Raw genomic sequence first — 17,745 nt, 5'->3', positions numbered from 1 at the left:
GCGGGTGGGCGGGCGCGCATGCGCGGCGTTTTCGCGCGAAAGACGTTTGCGGCGCCCGCGTGCCGCCTGCCGGGCGGGGCCACCCCGACCCGCGGCGGCCCCCGCTCCCCCCTCCCCTCCCCCCCCCCCCCCATTCCCTGCGCGGCGGCGGGCGGGCGGGCAGTGGCGGCGCGCGGGCGCCAGGGGGCGCTGGGGGTCCGGCGCGCGGCGGCGGCTGCGCCATTGGCGGGTCGGAAATGCCGCCAGATGGCGGTTTAGGATTGCGGCTCCGGTGAGTGCGGCCCCCGCCAGCGCCGCCGCCCCGGCCCCGGCCCGCACCCGCCCGGACCCCGCGCGTCAGCCGCTCCGCAGGCTCCCGGGGTGCTGCCCGGCCCGGCGCGGCGCGGCCCGAGGTGAGCGGGGCGCGGGGGAGGGAGGGCGCTGAGGCGCCGATCCAAGATGGAGGCGCGAGGGGCGGGGGGCAGCGGGGCCGGGGCCGCTCGCTCGCTCGGTCTCCGCGGCGGCCGGGCCGGGAGCGGGCGCTGCCCGTGCGAGGAGAGAGGAGAAGGGGAGGGGAGGGAAGAGGAGGCGGCGCGGGGCGGGGCGGCTCCTGCCGGAGCAACGGGTCCCCCGGGCGCGGCGCTCTTCGCCGCCATCTCATTGTCCCCGCCGGGGCTGCCGGGGGCGCCGGGCCGAGCTCGGCGGCCTCTCCCGCTGCCGGGCCTGCGCCCCGCTCCGGGCGGCGGCGGCGGCGGCGCTCCCGCTGCGCGGCCCAGGGCCGCGGGGGTGGCCCGGGCGGCGGTGGGGGATGCTCGGGCGGAGCGGGGGTGGCGCTTCCGCCGCGCGGGGCACGGCGGCGGCGGGGGCCCCCGGCCGGCGCGGGCGGCGACGGAGTTGGTGCCGTTGGTGCCGTGGCCGCGGGGAGGGAAAGTTGCGGGAGCCGGTGGGCGGCCCGGTTCGGCTCGGCCCGGCCCGACCCGCCGTCTGGGCCCGGCCCCCGGGAGGGCGGTGGGACCGCCCGGGCCGCCCCAGCGGCGCTGGCGTCTGGCTGGCGTCCAGGGCGGGGGGACGGGGGGGTGGGGGGCTGCAGCCCCCGAGCTGGGGACCCCTCGGCCCCGCTGCTCCTGTTGCTTATACCCGAGTTGTTAGTGCGGGGTGTGCACCAGGGCGAAGGGATAGCGGTGGGGCGGGCAGCCCGCCTGGCCTGGGGGCAAGAGGCCGCTCCGTGGCTTGTGAAGGAGGGATGGACCGCTGCCACGCAGCGGTGGTGTTTCCCTGACCTTTGGGGTGGGAGAAGCGGTGTGCCAGCCCGGGGTGGCTGGTGGGTAGGTTGGACCTGGTGGTGGGACTGGAGCTGGGAACCGTGGCTCTGGGGAGAAGCCGAGTGTAGGCAATGCCCCCTGACCAGTGCTGGGCGGTGGGAAGAGGCAGGAACACCAAGCTGGGGTCCTGAGCTGTTGGACAGCAAAAATAACAAGGGTTCTGCTTGGTAGGAAGAGTTCTGCCATGGGTGCTGGTGACTTGGTGACTGCCCTGTGCCAGGAGGTGGTGGGTGGCCACGCTTTGCTTTTCTGGGTGTTCCTGGGGGTGGAGCGGGGAGCACGAGCAGTGGTTGAGATGAAGTGTGACTTGGGTGAAAGAAGGTGGTGGTAGCATCTATAGAGCCACTTAAAGGCGTGCGACTCCCAATATCAGTGCCAAAAAACGGAGGTTCTGGTAAGACAGTGTGAGTTTAAACTACATTGGGCTGCTTTATAACTATTGATGATTTCAGTTGTGTTCTACACAATTTTGTGGTATTCGTACCTCTGTAGAGTTAGTCTAGTAGTAGTGTTTATTAAGTTGTTGAACGAAAAGCCGCCTCCAGATCACACTGCTAATGCAACCGTTCTCAGATTGTGTCATGTGTTTGGTGTGGTGGATGACATTCATGTCTGGATTCAGACATCTTAGGACTTGCTTAACTTTTCCGTGATAGGGGTGGTATGGGAGCAGGATTAGTCCAGATTTTCTGGATCCAAAGCAGTTTTGCCTTGTCTAGTGAGGGTTTTTTTGTTCATCTGTAGATAGCAAGGTCATTCGATGAGCGTTTATACAGTATAATCCATCAATCTGTGAAGAAATCACTGGATGGCAAGGCAGTGTATAGGTTGCCTGTCAAAAGGTCTTCCGACTATGGGAAGAAGCTCTTTTATGGAACTAGAGGCCAGTTTATTCTTTCTTTCTTTGTGACTCAACTGTGATGAATTTTTGGTGGATAGCCTGAGAAAGTACACGTAGTGGGTGCAGCTGTTTTTGAAATGGCAAGCCAACCCATGACGCAGCAGGATTTCTGGGTGAGCAGGAGCAGAGGGGCTAACTCCAGGGTTGTGATTAATTGGAGAGGATGTAATTTTTACTGGCTGCTTAACACAGAGTTGAAATTCTTGGTTTCTACTGCTGACGGACATGCTTGTGGATTTACAGCAGTTGGAGGGGGTAGTGGAAAATGGTACTTTTCTGAAGCTGAATGAACAGTTAGTGCCGGTTCTGGAGGTTCAAAGCACCTCTTCTACAACCCCTGTATTTAAGGACTGGAGCACGTGGCAGTTTGCAGCTCATGGTCTCTGGTGGTTCCTAACATTTTACAAACCTGCTGAAGTTGCTAAGTGCACTGTGAGACAGCATTTATGGCCAAACGTCCACACACAATAGGCTGTGGACAGAAGTTGTGAGGGCAGCTGAAATCCTGACATTAGAGCTTTGTGACTGGGGTCTCCAAGCTTTTCAGCTACTGTCTCTGTCCATAGCCTGCCCTTTGTATTGTGCAAATTTTTATGCAACAACTGCTGAAACTGCAGTATACCTTTTGATAGTTGAGAAGGTTTATGAACATTAATTATTTGGATGCATTGACAAAACGAGTTACTTAGGATATTCAGAAACTCAGCAAGTGAATATTTTTTGTTTGAAAGAACCCTTTCCTCAAGAAGAACGTGTACCTCAAGTTTGCACTGGTGATTTTGGATTCTCTCCTGTCTTTTCCTGTGTTGCAAAGACTTGCCCTGATATAAGGTGGCTAAATATTGATATTTTAGATATCATTTTAGTAGGCAAGTGAGCCCATAGAAGCATAAGGATGCAGTGGGAGAGAAACGCTTAATTGTGATGACTTTCTAAGAAAAATCCTTTTACTAGGATAAGAATGTGTCTTTATTGTAACATTTGTAAATTGTTTTCTGGTAAAATGCACAAAAAACTTGGAACACCCTGCTGAAAATTTGAAAGTGCTAGTTCTGTAGTTAACACAAGACATACTGAAAGCAGAAAACTTGTTGTCCGCTTAAGTTATTGCAGGAATGTGAAAGACTAAATTTGGATGCAGTGCTGTTGAACCAGTGGTTGGCCTCTTGGAGATCTGGCTCTCCCCATTATGTACCTTGAAGTGTCCAAGTGTTCAGGTGAGGCTCTGGCTTCTGATGCTTGGAGTCAAAACCAGGAGGTGATGCTGAAGTCTGGTGCCAAGATAAGGATGCGCCTTATCTAAATCTGATGTACTGGCTTCAGGAGTTAAAAATGCCAACCAGAATCTGTAAGATACTTCATGCTTTTTAAAAGTTTTGGGGGTTTACTTCTAGTCACTCAAATTTACCACATGGAGCTCTGAAACTCCCAGTGCACATTGCCATCTCCTCTTGCTTGCAATGCCGCTGTTTGCTCATTTGGCTAAAAATAGAAAGGAGTAGAGTTGGTTTTCTTTCTTGGAAGAGAAAGAGAAATGTGACAAAGCTTGAATTCACCAGCAGATAATTGTTTTGTTGTTTCTATCTAGGACATCTAGAAATATGCTTTATTCTTAGCAATATTTTGCTTCTCCAAACTGATTTAACTTTATTGGTTTGGGTGTTGAATATGTGATCAGAATACAAAGACATATATCTTTGTTCCTCTACAAAATAAGGGTTTGAGTGAACATTATTTTGATCCTCTGTTTCAACTTCTCTGTCTGAAAATATGCTTCCAAAAACAAGTGTTGTTTTGGGAAGGTCCACACTGATTTTTTTTTTTATTTTTTTTTTTAAGGTAGACACTACCTTCAGCTGGCTGAAAGAGCTGAAGAGAAGGAGCTGCAGAGGGAATCTTCTCCTTAGTTCTGGTTTTATACCTACTTGCTAATTTCTGACATGTCCTGTTGAAGGTCTGAATGTAGGTAATGATTTCACCACTTGACAATTTGTGTGTATCATTTGTGAGAGAATACCCAGTAACTTGGGTCCTTTTCCTAATGTTAGAAGGAACTATGCTCCTGGTTTTGATAGTTTTGCAATGTTTTCTTGTTTGCATCTCTGCAGGCATTTTAGTATTTTGGAAAACGCTTTTTAATAATAACAGTATGCTTGAGATGGCAGGATGCCTTTGACAATAGATTAATCGGGATATCTTTACTGAGCCCAAACTCACATATATCATGTGTATCCTGTTTTGAACTGTAGGTTCAATATAAACTTGATAAATTTGGTAACTCTGTTTTCATGTTATGCAATCTCAACGCCGCCTTATTTTGGAAGAAAATGCTCTTTTATAAATACGGGTAATTCCATGTTTGGTACAAGTGGTGCAAATACGAGGTTTTTCATCCCTTCAGGCATCTGACTTTGATACATGCTGCTCTCTGTGTACCCAAAGATGGAGAGTGCTGGCTAGCCACAAGCTGCCAAACACTCGTTCCATGATTATGGTGCTAGTCCTGTCCAGGGTGGATTTGTAGTCTCAGTCTTAAGCAAAAAGGCATTGGTTGCACAACATCATTTGGTGGGACAGGCCTCTTGGCTGTGGTTGCCAACATTATTAGACACGAGAGCTTGATGTGGGAGTGTATTCTGAGTTCCAGTTGCACAGTTATTAATCATTTATTGCAGAACTGAGAGCAAGAGGTTGAATTCTTAAGCCCATCCTCACTCAGCTGAAAGGCAAGTTGTTTCAGGTGGTTCCCAAAAGTAATGTTTTACTAGAAAGCAGCATGAGGCAACATCCAGCCAACTGTGTTCCTTGCTGTGCAGGATTTCAGCAGAATATGTGCTATTTATTCTATAAATAAATCTAATGAGTCTATATTCTGTAATTCTCCATATAGCAGACTTGTATTATATTGGCAGGTTAGCCGAGTGAGAAGTGTTGACAGATTGTTCAGCTCACAGGAAAAAAAATATTTCTATAGAGTTACATAGGAATAGACCTACGTGTCAGAAATGTTTCTAAATGTCAAATACTTTTCTGCAATAAAATAATAAAAATCAATTCATCTTGGATGCATTTTTTTTATATACTGGAGCATAGCATGTGGTGGTGCTTTTTGAAACAAAAATCAAATGTCAAGCTGAGAATGTTTGCTTTCCCCCACATGAGGGTTTCTCCCTCCTTTTTAGGGTTAGAATCCCCAAGGACCAGGAAGATTCCAATGTGTTAGTGTTTAAAAGAGGACAGTAAATCTTTATTTGCAAATGGATAATTAATTCCATCTTAAATGAGTGATAAATACACCAATTTTTGCATTGTTATTTTCTTAGATCTGTTCACTAGGACCACAAGAGCTTGTTCCTGCCAGTGGAATTGCACAAGATGGTTAAGCTGATCTTCCAGTCTGCTACAGCTGGGAGAGGAATCTCTTTCTCCACAGCCGCACAGTTTTTCCCCCTTTCCTTTGTGCTAATGCTGCTGCTGGCTTGACCTTTCCTTGAGCTAGCTGAATTCCCTGCCTGGCAAAAACCATCTGCTTGGGAGCGGTATTTTTCTGCCAGGCCATCGGAGTAAGGTGTTGCTAGAGGTGGTGCAAGGTCCCCAGCAAGAATGTTTTTGGGGAAAAATAGTTCTGGAGATAGAGGCTCTTGCTTCTTCAGATGGGAGATTCAGATTGACTCAGCTGTGTGTGCTCAGCGTAGGTGGCAATGTTCAGTGTGGAGCCCATCACTGTGTGTGTAAAGTTGGGATTCCTGTGGGTAACTCTTACCTTTACTGAATTCCTTCTGCCAGCTTTGCTGTCTGTAGCCTGTGGTCATTGTTCCATTCTTTGTGGCTGGTCCTGTCTGCCTTACCATGAATAACGTGGTGTCATCAGCAAATTGTTAGCATTCACCTCCTTTTCCAGATGTAAGAATGTCCCAAACAATTTGGGCTCCGGCTCATATTTCTGTGGGACTTCACTGGTGGCCTTACTCTATTGTCAGAAGTGACCATTTGTTTTGCTTTTTGTTTCCTTTTTTTTAACCAGATAACTTATCCATGCAAGGCCTTTTATTGCCGTGGCAGCTTAATTTCTTTAAGAGCCTTTTGTGAAGAATATTGTTAAATGTCTCTTTGAAATTAAAGCAGGCTTTATCAAGCAGAGTCCATCGGTGCATGGGTAAGGCAGATATTCTAGAGAACTCCCGTAGGTTTGTGGAACTTGACTTTCCTGTACAAAACTGGGGTTGATTTCCATGTCTAAATGCTGTCATCTATTTAGCTGTCTACTGATCTACCAAGTTAGACTCACCAGACTGTAGCATCACTCTGGAGAAGAGGAGGCTGAGGGGAGACCTTATTGCTCTCTATAACTACCTGAAGGGAGGTTGTAGTGAGGTGGGTGCTGGTGTCTTCTGTCAGGTGGCTGGAGATAGGACGAGACGAAATGGCCTCAAGTTGTGGCAAAGGAGATTCAGGTTGGATATTAGGAAAAATTTCTTTACTGAGAGGGTTGTAAGACATTGGAATAGGCTGTCCAGGGAAGTGGTTTAGTCACCATCCCTGGAGGTATTCAAAAAGCACGTAGACAAGGTACTCCAGAACATGGTTTAGTGGGCATGGATGATGGTTGGACTCGATGATCTTGAAGGTCTTTTCCAACCTAAATGATTCTATGATCACAAAGTGTTAGGTGAGAGAGTAAACACAATTATAAGTTGTGCTGAAGAGTAAGCACTGCTTCAAGCAGTAGAGTTATTTGAAGGCTATTTTCTTTTGATTCACTTTCACGTGGCTTCTTTGGTGTCTAATAATTTTGTTTTTCCTGTAGCCTTAGTTTAACAGGACACTGCTTGGGGGGAGAGGAATTAAGAATCTCTCTTGTAATAAACAAGTCTTTTAAAAAATGTAGAGGAACTTGTATATTTTGGGATCTCAGTTTTCCTGAGGTCAGTGGAAATTGGTCCAGGGACTGACAATTATTGGTAGTGGAAATTAGAGAAAAGGGCAGAGAGAAGGATGTGCACACAGAATACAGTCATGTAGGCCTGTTTTTCTTGGATACTGAGCTTAAAAAAAAACCAAACGAACAAAACAACATGTTGCAGTGATACTGTAAAACAAATAATATAGTAGAGGGAGTGCAAGTCACCACTGTAGAGATCATCCTTGTGTACAGAGCTGAAGTTTTCAGGGTCTGCCTTCCTTTGACTACTTCCAAACGGCACTTAGCAATCTCTAACAATTGTGTTCTGCTGTACATAATGCTCTGAGAATGAAAGTGTGAGTGAAAGCAGAGAATGGTAAGGATAGCTACCACGCCTTTTGAAGGATTTCTCTGAAACACTGCAACATTTTGGGTACTCTGCCCTTTTAGTTACAGATCATGGTTTGTTTATTCTTCATCTCTTTTCTATTCTTCAGCTCTTTGAGGCTTTTTCTATTTTAGCACTAGCTGATTGTTCTACTTGTATTTGCATAAATCAGATAAAATTCGCCTATAATGTGTCCTTTCTCATCCCTCTAAAAAGGGTTGGTATAGTGGGTCAGAAGAAATGGCATAATTTCTGTGGGTTTGTGCATATCTCTTGCCTTCCCCAGTCACATGGGTGCTTATTCTCTTCAATGTGTTTTCTTTCACTAAGCTCCATTTGGAACAGTTTTCTCTGCCAAAGTGATAAGATGGAGCTGAAATTTAATTCATGTTTCAAAATGTTTTAAGGAATTTTTGAATACTAATTATTATGCTATTGAACAAGACTCTGGATGTGTTCAGAACCTAAAGAGGAACAGACATGTGGAATATCGTACTATTTCATTTAAAATGGCCAATCTGAATTGTGGCAGTGCTGTCCATTTGCTGAGGTGGAAGAGAGAATGGTAGATTGGATGGCAGTGAGAGCTTGTGGTTGGGTCCTATCAAACTTCCCCAAAGTTGTAGTGTAACAAGTGGAACCGTCAGAGTGGAGCAGAAGGAGGGAGACTGTTCTGTGGAGCCTGTCCCACGGCTTGAAGATGTCCTCACTGTGCTGCACTGTTACAAGTGAGTGGGGAACGCAGGCAGTGCAGTTAGTCAAATTTCAGGTATTACCTATGCTAATAGCACTGTCAGAAAAGGAATGGAAATGAAATGCCCCACTTCTTGCATTTTTCTTAGTGTGTTTTGATCTTAAACTGTTATACTTGGTTTTCTCCCCAAAAGGAACCAAAGAAGCTGCTTGTCTTTTGCTTTGCAATGAAAGTTTTTAGACACTTCTGTTTGTGTTGGTGCAACTATAGAGCACTGGAGTTATGGAGTGGAGGCACTGGTGCGTGGTTGTCTTATGTAAATTCTTATTGCCTGAGGTGGCTATTGAATTGTGAATCTCTTGTCTTGGAGTTGAAACGTTTGTTAATGTCATAGACATTAAAACTGGTAAAACAAACTTCTTCCATTGGTATGCCTTACTTTTCTGATTTCTCATTACTGTTTGTTGATTTAGAGCATGTTGGTGTTCAGGTAGAACGTTGAAGTAACAATAATTAAGTTCTTACAATAGATCTCGAATGACTCACAAATATATGTACGATATCGACAGAAGTAAATAAAGCTTTCCTTGACATACATCGCGCAATTCTTTCTTGTCGGGAGTTTGAAATTCCTAATGCTTTCAACACTTCGTAATTGCCAGAATACCATTTACCTCGTGCGCCCACAGGGAATCCCTTAAATTTAGTATTTTTAGCATTTGCCAATTCTTGAATTTGACTTTTAAGATGGCAATATTTCTTTACTTTTTCTGCCGCTGCGTCCGCCAATGATGGCAGTTTACTCTCATATCGAATTGTTACATCAATAACCATCACCTGGTCCCCTTTTACGAATACAAGATCAGGCTTGTAGATCTCATTTTGTTCATCTTTTAGTATGGGCTCTTGGAATACGATCCAATCCTTCTTTTTTACTTCAGTTATCAGTAAATCGCACAATTGGTTGTGTCTTTTAATTCTGGCATCTTGCACCGCGGGGCAGTACCCAATGATATGAGCACTTGATTCATTTTCCACTTGACAGTGTCAACAAGATTTTATATGCGACTCCTGTCTCCCCCTTGCCAGGAATTCCCTAGTGGGGTACACGTTAGCTCTCAATTGTAGTGCCGTGAGGAGTTTTCGGTGAGGAATGCCTCTATAGCGTTCAAGCCAATTATTACTGATTTTATCCTTCTCAAAGTTAGCAATACCATGGCCCTGGGACTGTAACTTGGTCCAATTAATAAATTCCTGTTTACGCCAGTCACAAGGTTTAGGAAAGATGGTTTTGGGAGTTGGTAGTTCCCATTCTGAAGCCAATTCATCCTCGCCCAATTCCTCAGATGTTACCCTAATCGCACTCGGATCCCAAATAGATGGTATCTTATTTCTATCACCCCCAGCTGTTAACCACAATTTTTCAAAGTCTTTTTCGATCCCCTCTTGTTTCACTGTTGATCTTATCACATCGTCCGAAGACTGCGCAATTCTGTGTAGTCTTCGAGCTTGTATTATGAGAGGGATAAGACAAGGGCATTAGTGAGGAGTAAGAATCAAGGTAAGCTAAGTGTCACATTTGTGGGGCAGGAGGAGGAGTTGCCAGTTGTAGCTGCCATTATTTCCTAGATGTTTTGTTTTCCCTAGGCAAATGCATTGTTATGAAACTGCTAAAACTTGAAAGTGTATCCTTTTCGAAACCTTCAGAATATTTCCTTAGAGATTTCTTCCAGGGCTTAATCTGTTAGGAGCGCCAGGCCTTTTGCAAGCGTGTTGCCATTCACCAGGGTCATCCATAGCATTGGTGCAAACTTGGATTCCCTCGCAGTGTAATGCCAGGATATGTCACTGATGTAGTTCATTTTATTGTGAAATACACAGCTAAGACTAACTCTTTCACATCTTACTTGCCCATAAATTTTTGGCAGTCAGCTTCTTTGTTGTCTTTCCCTCAAACAACTTCCTTGACCTAAAGTCATGCTTTGATAACACCCACATCTACAGTTTAACTATTGTATCTGTCTCTGTCCTGAAGGCAACATGTTGCTCCTTTGTAAGTTGTGTTTGCATTCAAGCTTATGTCAAAAGATAATGACTTTGTGGCAGTAATCACAAAAAACATTCAGCGTGTGGGACAATTCGCACTGACTTGTAGTTCCCTAATTCTGATCTCTTCACCTACCATACTGGTAAATAACAAGTAGCACCATTGCTAAATGTTACAAAATGCCATTAGATTTGTTTATACTGTTTGAATCCTGAATGTGTGTGCGGGTTTGCTATTACTGGCAGAGGTGAGTGTGGCGCAAGGAAAAGCTTATGGAACTAAGCTATGATGTAACAAATATATAATTGAAGTACATGGGTACGTACAAAAACATTGGCTTGCAGCTTGCCAGAAGAAACTAATTGCACAGTGAGGTCCCTTTGGACCAAATGAGGTGACAGGAGTGAATGAACCAGACTTTGCGTTGCATGCTGGTGGCAGCTAGTACAGAAAGTATGCAAGGTAGCTGCAGCTCCTGCAGCTCCCCTGCTTTTCTTTGAAGTAGCGTGTTTTTTAAAATAAAAAAGTTAGCCTTTTTAATCTCTGGTCAAGCTATTGCTAATATTTGTTGCATGTCAGATACTTTCAGAGATGATTCAAAAGAAGGTGTGTCTCAAGTTAGTTTAAGAACCGTTCTATTCTTCCTGCGAGGTCCTGCATCTGATGTTACTGGCAGAGTTCCCTGAAATGGAGGCTTGAGTTGAGGAAACAAAAAGCTGCGATGAAGAAAGGAAAGAACGTATTGGTGGAAAGTTAGAAATGATCTGAAAGTCGTCTTACTTTCACTAGACTTTCCTTCTCACAGCAACAAAGACCAAAACTTTATGGCAAGTAGAACAGCCTTGTTTCTATTTTTTTCTTAGGTGTATGTTCAGGCAGTTAGGGACTTTAGTTGCTGGGGTTTTTTTAATCCTAAAGGGGAACTTTGGTTATAACACTGTTATAGATGGCTCAGATGAGAATGTCTGTGGCTGAGATGGGTATTGTTAAGCAGTTATTCAAATCTTGTTTCCAATAATATATGCCTCTGACAAAAAAGCCATTCAGACTGGAAATTCCTGTATTAGATTTTTAGCTCCAGACTGATTATTTTTGTTGTGTTCCAACAAAAATTATTGAAATTAATTCTTGAATATAAGTTTAAGGAAATATTTTTGGCCATAAGTACACTTTTTTCCCCTAAGGATTTCAGTGGGAAACTGCTGAGTTTTGCTACTTTTAGGGTGAAGATCTGTAGTTCACCGGTTCCATGGCTTTAAAAAAAAAAGAAAAATCCACATAGCTTGACCAGTTTATAAGCATCTGCAAAATAGTAAATGGTAGCTTGGTTGGGATTACAGGGTATGTTTTTTGGTGTGGATCTGCACTTAGCAGATTTCATTATTGTGCAGATTTTGCATAAGGAACAGATTGCATGTGCCACATTGAGAGTAACCTCCACTGTATCCTTCCAACTTTGTGAGGAAGGACAAGAGTTTGACAGACGTAAGTCTGTTACTATGTAAACACAAGCCATTCCCTGAACACCAGACTATCTAAGCATAACTTCCAGGGTTTGAAAACTAGGCTTCAAATTCTTTGTTGTCATGAAGTTGCTAAAAGGCAGATCTTGCCAATTGGGTATCTTTTGTGCTATATCCATGTTTCCTTCAAAGCATGGAAGTCACTAAAAACTCAAATAATGAACACATGTTTTTTCTAACTTTGTTTAGGAGAGAACATTTGTTTTGGCTGAAATCTTCCAGAGCCACTTAAACAGACACCAGCATGGGAAAATTAGTAAAACTATCAGGATATAACAACATTTTTGTGCTTGGGCAATTTAAAATGTCATAGTGGAATATGAAGTAAAAGAACAATGTAAACTTCTTTTAACCCTTGCCAAAGCTAACTGATGATGTCGACATCAGAATTGTTAGTGCTTCAAAGTGCATTATAAAGGTGAGCAAAAGTGCCCATATATAGAATGTCTCAATTTTCCTATGATACCCAAGTGGAAGATTACTCTGCTGGGAAGCCATTTGGTGACTTAATTTGTTGCATGGGTATCAGTGCTCTCACTAGTGGAACCCAGTGGCTCTAATACCATTTTTTCCCCTTAATTCTAAATATCCTGATCATATGTGATGAGAAAAATTGAGAGCACCCTGCCCCCTCCATATTCTGTTCCTTACAATCTTTTTTCCTTACTCTACACCTCAGAAGAATTTACCTGTATTACCAACACAGATTTAATCATTTAACCTTGCAGTATGTTTTCTTGAAGACTGCTACCCAAAATGTTCAAGTGGTTAAGTTTCATGTGATATCTGCTTTGCAGTCTTCCAGCACCTGGCTTTTGAGTAGAAATACATTATTATTTTGTCCTGTAATTCTTTTTCTTTAGAAACAGTAGTGTATTTTTGAAAAATGGTGAAGTCTTTATCACCTGGACATCTTCGTCCTCTAACTGGGACATGCTGTGTTGTGGGAATATACGCTATAAAGATTTTTACTGTTGAAGCTTTATTTAATGAAAGAACTGGTATTGGGGAGACTATTAAAGTGTGTTTATATCGAATTATTTTATTTGAATTTTTTCACTTTTTTTTTTGGTGCATTGCTGGAATCACTAGTGACATAACTGTAAATCCAAATTCATGTTGCTTTTACAGCCACTAAGGGGTATTAAAACTGTAGTGTTTTGAGATCTCTATCTAATCTTGTGTTTTACTGTAACAATGAACTGGTACTAGAATGGTTATTTACTTCTACTTTTGTGGTTCTGTCTGGGTTTTCTTTGTTCCTGGAAGAATACTGAACAAAAAAAGAATGAAGAGAGACCTTGAGTTAATCCCTTTCTCTTTCTTGAGGGAAGATAATTTAAAATATTCTTGACAGATGCTTGTCTAATCTCTTAATTGCTGGAAATTCCACTGCATTTCTTAAGCAGCTTATTCCAGTGCTTTATATGCTTACTGCTTGTTTTTTTTTCTAATGTTTAGCTGGCACATTTTGCAGTAAACTTCAATTTTTTATTTGATCATGTCCAGCTATTTCTGATGTACCTGGATGTATTTGAGCTATCACTTTTATCCCCCTTGATCTCTTCTCTAACACAAACTGTGTCTTTATATTTGAGTTTCCCAGTGTTTCCTCATAGATCTTGTCTTCTGATCCAGCTCACTGCTTTGTAGACTTTCCCCTATCAGTTCATGTCCTGAAGCCCAAATTGGGCATCCTGCTTTAAGGCTGAAGATTTACTAGTGCTAGGTGGATTGTTCTGCATTTATTTATTTTGAAGAGCTCTTCACAAGACTCCATTGCTCTACTGTTATACTTTTGTTTGTAGTTCATGCAAGGTTTTGAAACCAATCCTAGTGTTTGAGATCCTGCGTTAGCCTGTACCTGGTTGCCTATCTGGATTCACTCTTGGTTTCTGTCACAGAGAGGCATGTTCATCCTTCTCGCAAATGGAGGAATGAAAAGTGGGATGGGAACCAGCATGGAACACAATTGTCACTGGTGAAACAAATTGATATTTGCCCGTTAGTAAAAACAGCTTCCCCTATGTGGTTAGCAAGATGTACAATATAAACATTTTATTAGTTTCTTGGCTGAGGTGGTTTGATCAAACAGGAGCTGTGGCTTTCTTACTGCTCTTGTCTAGGAGAATCAGGGCTTTGCTTTTTGATGTTGTTGCCTGATGCAGTTGTCTGTGTTGTCGTTTGATTAGCTGCAGTCTTCAATATTCATGAAGAGTAGCGAAGAAAGAGGCTGCCTTGTTTGTTCAGCGTCAAGCTGTTGAAAGCATACGTGGAACATCGGTTTCTCTACATCCTTTGATTTCAAATGCTGTTTTTTTTGTTACTATAAAATGGTACAAATCGTCATGACTACTGCTGACAATACTGAAAGAGGATTTGCTTTTTTTTTTGGTAAAAGTATAATAGCAGCTTTAAGAGAAAAGAAAAAAGCTGGGGAAGAAAATTTAAAAATATGTGCTAAAAAAATGAAAAAGGGATACATTTAATGTGAATGTAGTCTCTGGTTTTTACAGTCTTCCTCTAAAATTTGCCCAAGAAACAACTGTCTTCCAGCATGGACAGTATTTGCAGCTTTTGTTTCTTCAGACTGTAGGTATATTTTTGTACCAAGTAGGGATTTTTTGAGCCTTGAAACCAGTCTTCTAGATATGACTTAATTAGCAAGATTTAACTATTTGGATCCTGGCTTCTTCAAATAACAGTATTTGTTTCCTATTAATGTATAATCTTCAGTGAATAACTTCAGACATAGATCTGAATTGGTATTATACTATTTTAAGTGCATGATGATTTGAAACTTGGATTTCATTCCTTATTTGCTTATTTTGAAACTATATCTCTTACTGTGTTTTACAAGCTAATTTTCCTTGGGACTATTGGTAAAGGTAGGATGAAGATGTAGAATTGCAATGGAACTAGCTTGTGGTTTCTAGGCTTTACTGAGTTTTGTTCATTTAGTAGCTTTATGTTGATGCCTAATCTTTTTATCTTTTTTTAGTGCATTTTTGTTCTCAGTTAGTGTTTTCCCACCTTTTTTTTTTTTTTAAGATGGCAATCATTGCTATCACCTTTACTGCCCTCCTGTCACCCCCAAGCATCTGCTTTTGACTGATTAACCTCTGTTCACTCCACCCTTGTCGCTGCTTCCTCTATGAGCAGTTTGGCTCCTGCTTGGAGCACAAGGTCATCTGCCTGTCAGGGCTTAGTGGGTTGTTCCAGGCCATGCCTCCAGTAGGGAACAAGTGCTCTATACAGCTCTCAGAATAAAATAGAGGATATTGTATGTTTCACTTAGCAGTTACAATGCTGTCTGCACTTGCCAAATCATTAGCAGCTGCTAAGTTTTTACTGTTTTTTTGGAAACACATTGAATGAATTTGAAATTTGTTAGCAGTTGGTTTGTCATCAGATGAACAAGCCTTTCAGTAGTGAAAAAAAAAAAGAGGATAGTGATTGAACAACCTTCCTTTCCTCCTGTGGTCCTCTCTGTTAAGCTACAGAACTGCTGGAACTCCCCAGCAGTGTTAGCTGTATTTTGCTGTGCTGTTTCTGTGGTGGTGGTTGTTAGTAAAGGCATGTTGGAAGACAGGTATCTCTGCAGGTTAGAGAGTAGTTTGTGGTCTAATGTATAATAATTGTGATACTGAGGTTTGTTTGAGGGTGGAGAAGTAGTTGGTGTTTTTATTCTATACTTACGTGGCAACCGCATTTCTTACTGTGGCTCTCAACCTAATGGAGCATGCATTGTTCTCTAATTGAGCATTTTACTAAGTGTAACAGTGTATAGTACAGGAGTAAATGATTTCTCAAGTAACTTGGCTAGTTCTCTGAGAATATGGGTTTCTTCCCTATCATTGCAGTTGGGAGACAATCAGTACTTTATTCTTCAAATGTACCACCCAGGGAAACTCGTATCCTCCATGATTATATCGCTTATCTTACTAAGATATTGCCATTCTTAATAGGCTAGGAAGAACCTAATCATCAATATCTTACATTGCCTTCTAAGAGCTCTCAAATACCTAAGGAAAAAAAAAAACCCTACTCTCTGATTTCTTGAGAGTTTGGCACTGTATGTGTATAAGGTGCTTGAGCTTCATGTGTGTACATCAAAATCCATTCAGTCTTAATGGCATCTTTCACTCTGGTTTCATGCATGTAGTGCACAATTCCACTGCCAGTTTCTCTTCTGCTCTGTTCTGTTTAGACTTTGCAATGTTTTGAAGAATCCTTTCTTTGTTCAAGCTCCAAAACTGTTGTCCTGCCCCTCGGTAGTAGTGTAGAGAGGTTTTCCACAGTGGCTGTATATGAGTTCTCAGTTAATAGACTTGGTAGGATTAATTTTAGTTTTAAAGCAAAAAAAAAAAAAATCCAAAACCAAAAGTTTGTGCTTTTGCATCACAAACTTGTAGCTCTTTCTTATCTGAAATTAAAGTAAGAAATTTAAGAAAAAAACCCACTGTAATAGAGCAGAACAACAGCCAGTTGGAAGGGGAAGCTAAAAGACTAAATATGGGTTATAACAACACGGATCAGAATTTCTTGCTTCTGACAGCAAAGAACTAGATGGTTTGGTGTTAGGAGCAAGAATGTCACCAGCTAGCTGACAAAATGATTTGTCCTTAAAATCATCTGCTGTGGTTAGGAATTGTCTTTTTGACCTTAAGGATTCATCTTCCCCTGTAACCTGGGGGCTCTGCTCAGAAAAGAGATTGCAGACTTCAGATGTGCATTTCATTCTTACCTTGGGCTTGTAATGACAATTGTTTGTGGATTTCAAGAAACCATTTTATATCTGCAAGTCAGAATCTAACTACCATACTAACGGTTTTCTCTTCCATTTCCCTGGAACGCAGTTTAATTTTATCCAAGTCTTTGTCAGTCTGGGAGTTTGCAAGCAGATTACAAATTAAAGTGTACATTAGAGAACAGTTAATAATAAACATCCTTTTAAATGTTCACATTTGAATAAAAAGAATTGTAAACACCCCTCCTATTAAAAATTATACTTTAAAATGTGTTCAGTTTCCTATTTTTCTAGTGAATTAAAATCTCATTCTGTTTTCTTTTTTCCTCCTTTGGCAATTAATCTGATATCTCATTCTCCTGGTGTTTGAGTAAGGTCAACAGCTACTCAAAATGACAACCTTTTTTCAAGTGTGGCTGCCAAATTGCGTTTTCATGTTCTAGAAATATCTTCTTTCTTCAAATGAAACATGGACGCTCCTGTTACAGAAACTTTGTTTCTGCTCACTGGTGTTAATGAATCAGTGCTCCCTCCTTTGAGGAATAATTGAGAACTCGTGGAAGAGACTTTTGTACCCATTGGTAAGGAACTCGTGAAACTTTTTTTAGCTTAAGATACAGGATTTTCTCAGCAGTGCTCTCTGAATGCTGGTGACATGTTTTTAGCTTCAGTGTGGGAAATTTTGCCGAAACTAATAACTGGCTCATTTTGCATTCTCTTAAGCTGTCTGATATTTCCACAACTGAAAGATGGCTGTGTTGACTACAGTTAATTTCTGAATAAAACATGGGCACAAAAGCATTGAAGAGTTCCCTGAATTCTGACTGCAGCGGAAGGTTCAAGTTTTGGGAGTGCTCAGCGTTGGGGTTCATTACAGTTGTTCATTCAGAGGGTTGGCGTTAAAACAGGTGTTTTCCTTTAGAAGCTGCAGTATCCACAAGTTTTATTGGACAGAAACAAGCCTTTGAAAATAGTAGTCTTTCATCAATTGATACTTCTGTGATGTCTGCCTGTATCTTCTGCAGGCAAAGAACTGATTTCAGTCTTACTACAGTAGAGTGGCAACTTAATTGCATGGGTTTATTGTGAACTAGTGAACGTGGTAACACTATGTACACCGTATGCTCTTCTAGAAGACTTTTCCTTGACTGAGTATCTAGTTGCTAGATTTATAGTACGAGTTGCGTTACTGTGAAGAAGTCTGGGTGTTTCTGTGATCAAACACAGGTAGAAGACTT

General features: G+C 42.5%; 1 protein-coding gene across 9 annotated transcripts in view; it reads left to right on the top strand.

Moving 5' to 3' along the window:
• Positions 1 to 242: 242 nt before the first annotated feature.
• STAG1 (stromal antigen 1) overlaps positions 243 to 17,745 on the top strand; it is a 203,965-nt gene continuing 186,462 nt past the window's right edge. For 2 of the 9 annotated variants that reach the window (XM_049803271.1, XM_049803261.1), the window contains exons 1-2: positions 934 to 3,419; positions 4,042 to 4,164. The gene's annotated coding sequence lies outside the window, so the exon portion shown is untranslated. Of the gene's footprint in view, positions 393 to 933; positions 3,420 to 4,041; positions 4,169 to 10,885; positions 10,987 to 17,745 lie in introns of those variants that run through there. The other 7 variants (XM_049803264.1, XM_049803268.1, XM_049803266.1 and 4 more) reach the window with 7 other exon arrangements.

The sequence above is a fragment of the Accipiter gentilis genome, chromosome 6, assembly GCF_929443795.1.
Source record: "Accipiter gentilis chromosome 6, bAccGen1.1, whole genome shotgun sequence".
Classification (NCBI taxonomy): domain Eukaryota; kingdom Metazoa; phylum Chordata; class Aves; order Accipitriformes; family Accipitridae; genus Astur; species Astur gentilis.
The sequence above is the reverse complement of the archived record's forward strand: the minus strand, read 5'-3'. Positions and strand labels throughout refer to the sequence as shown.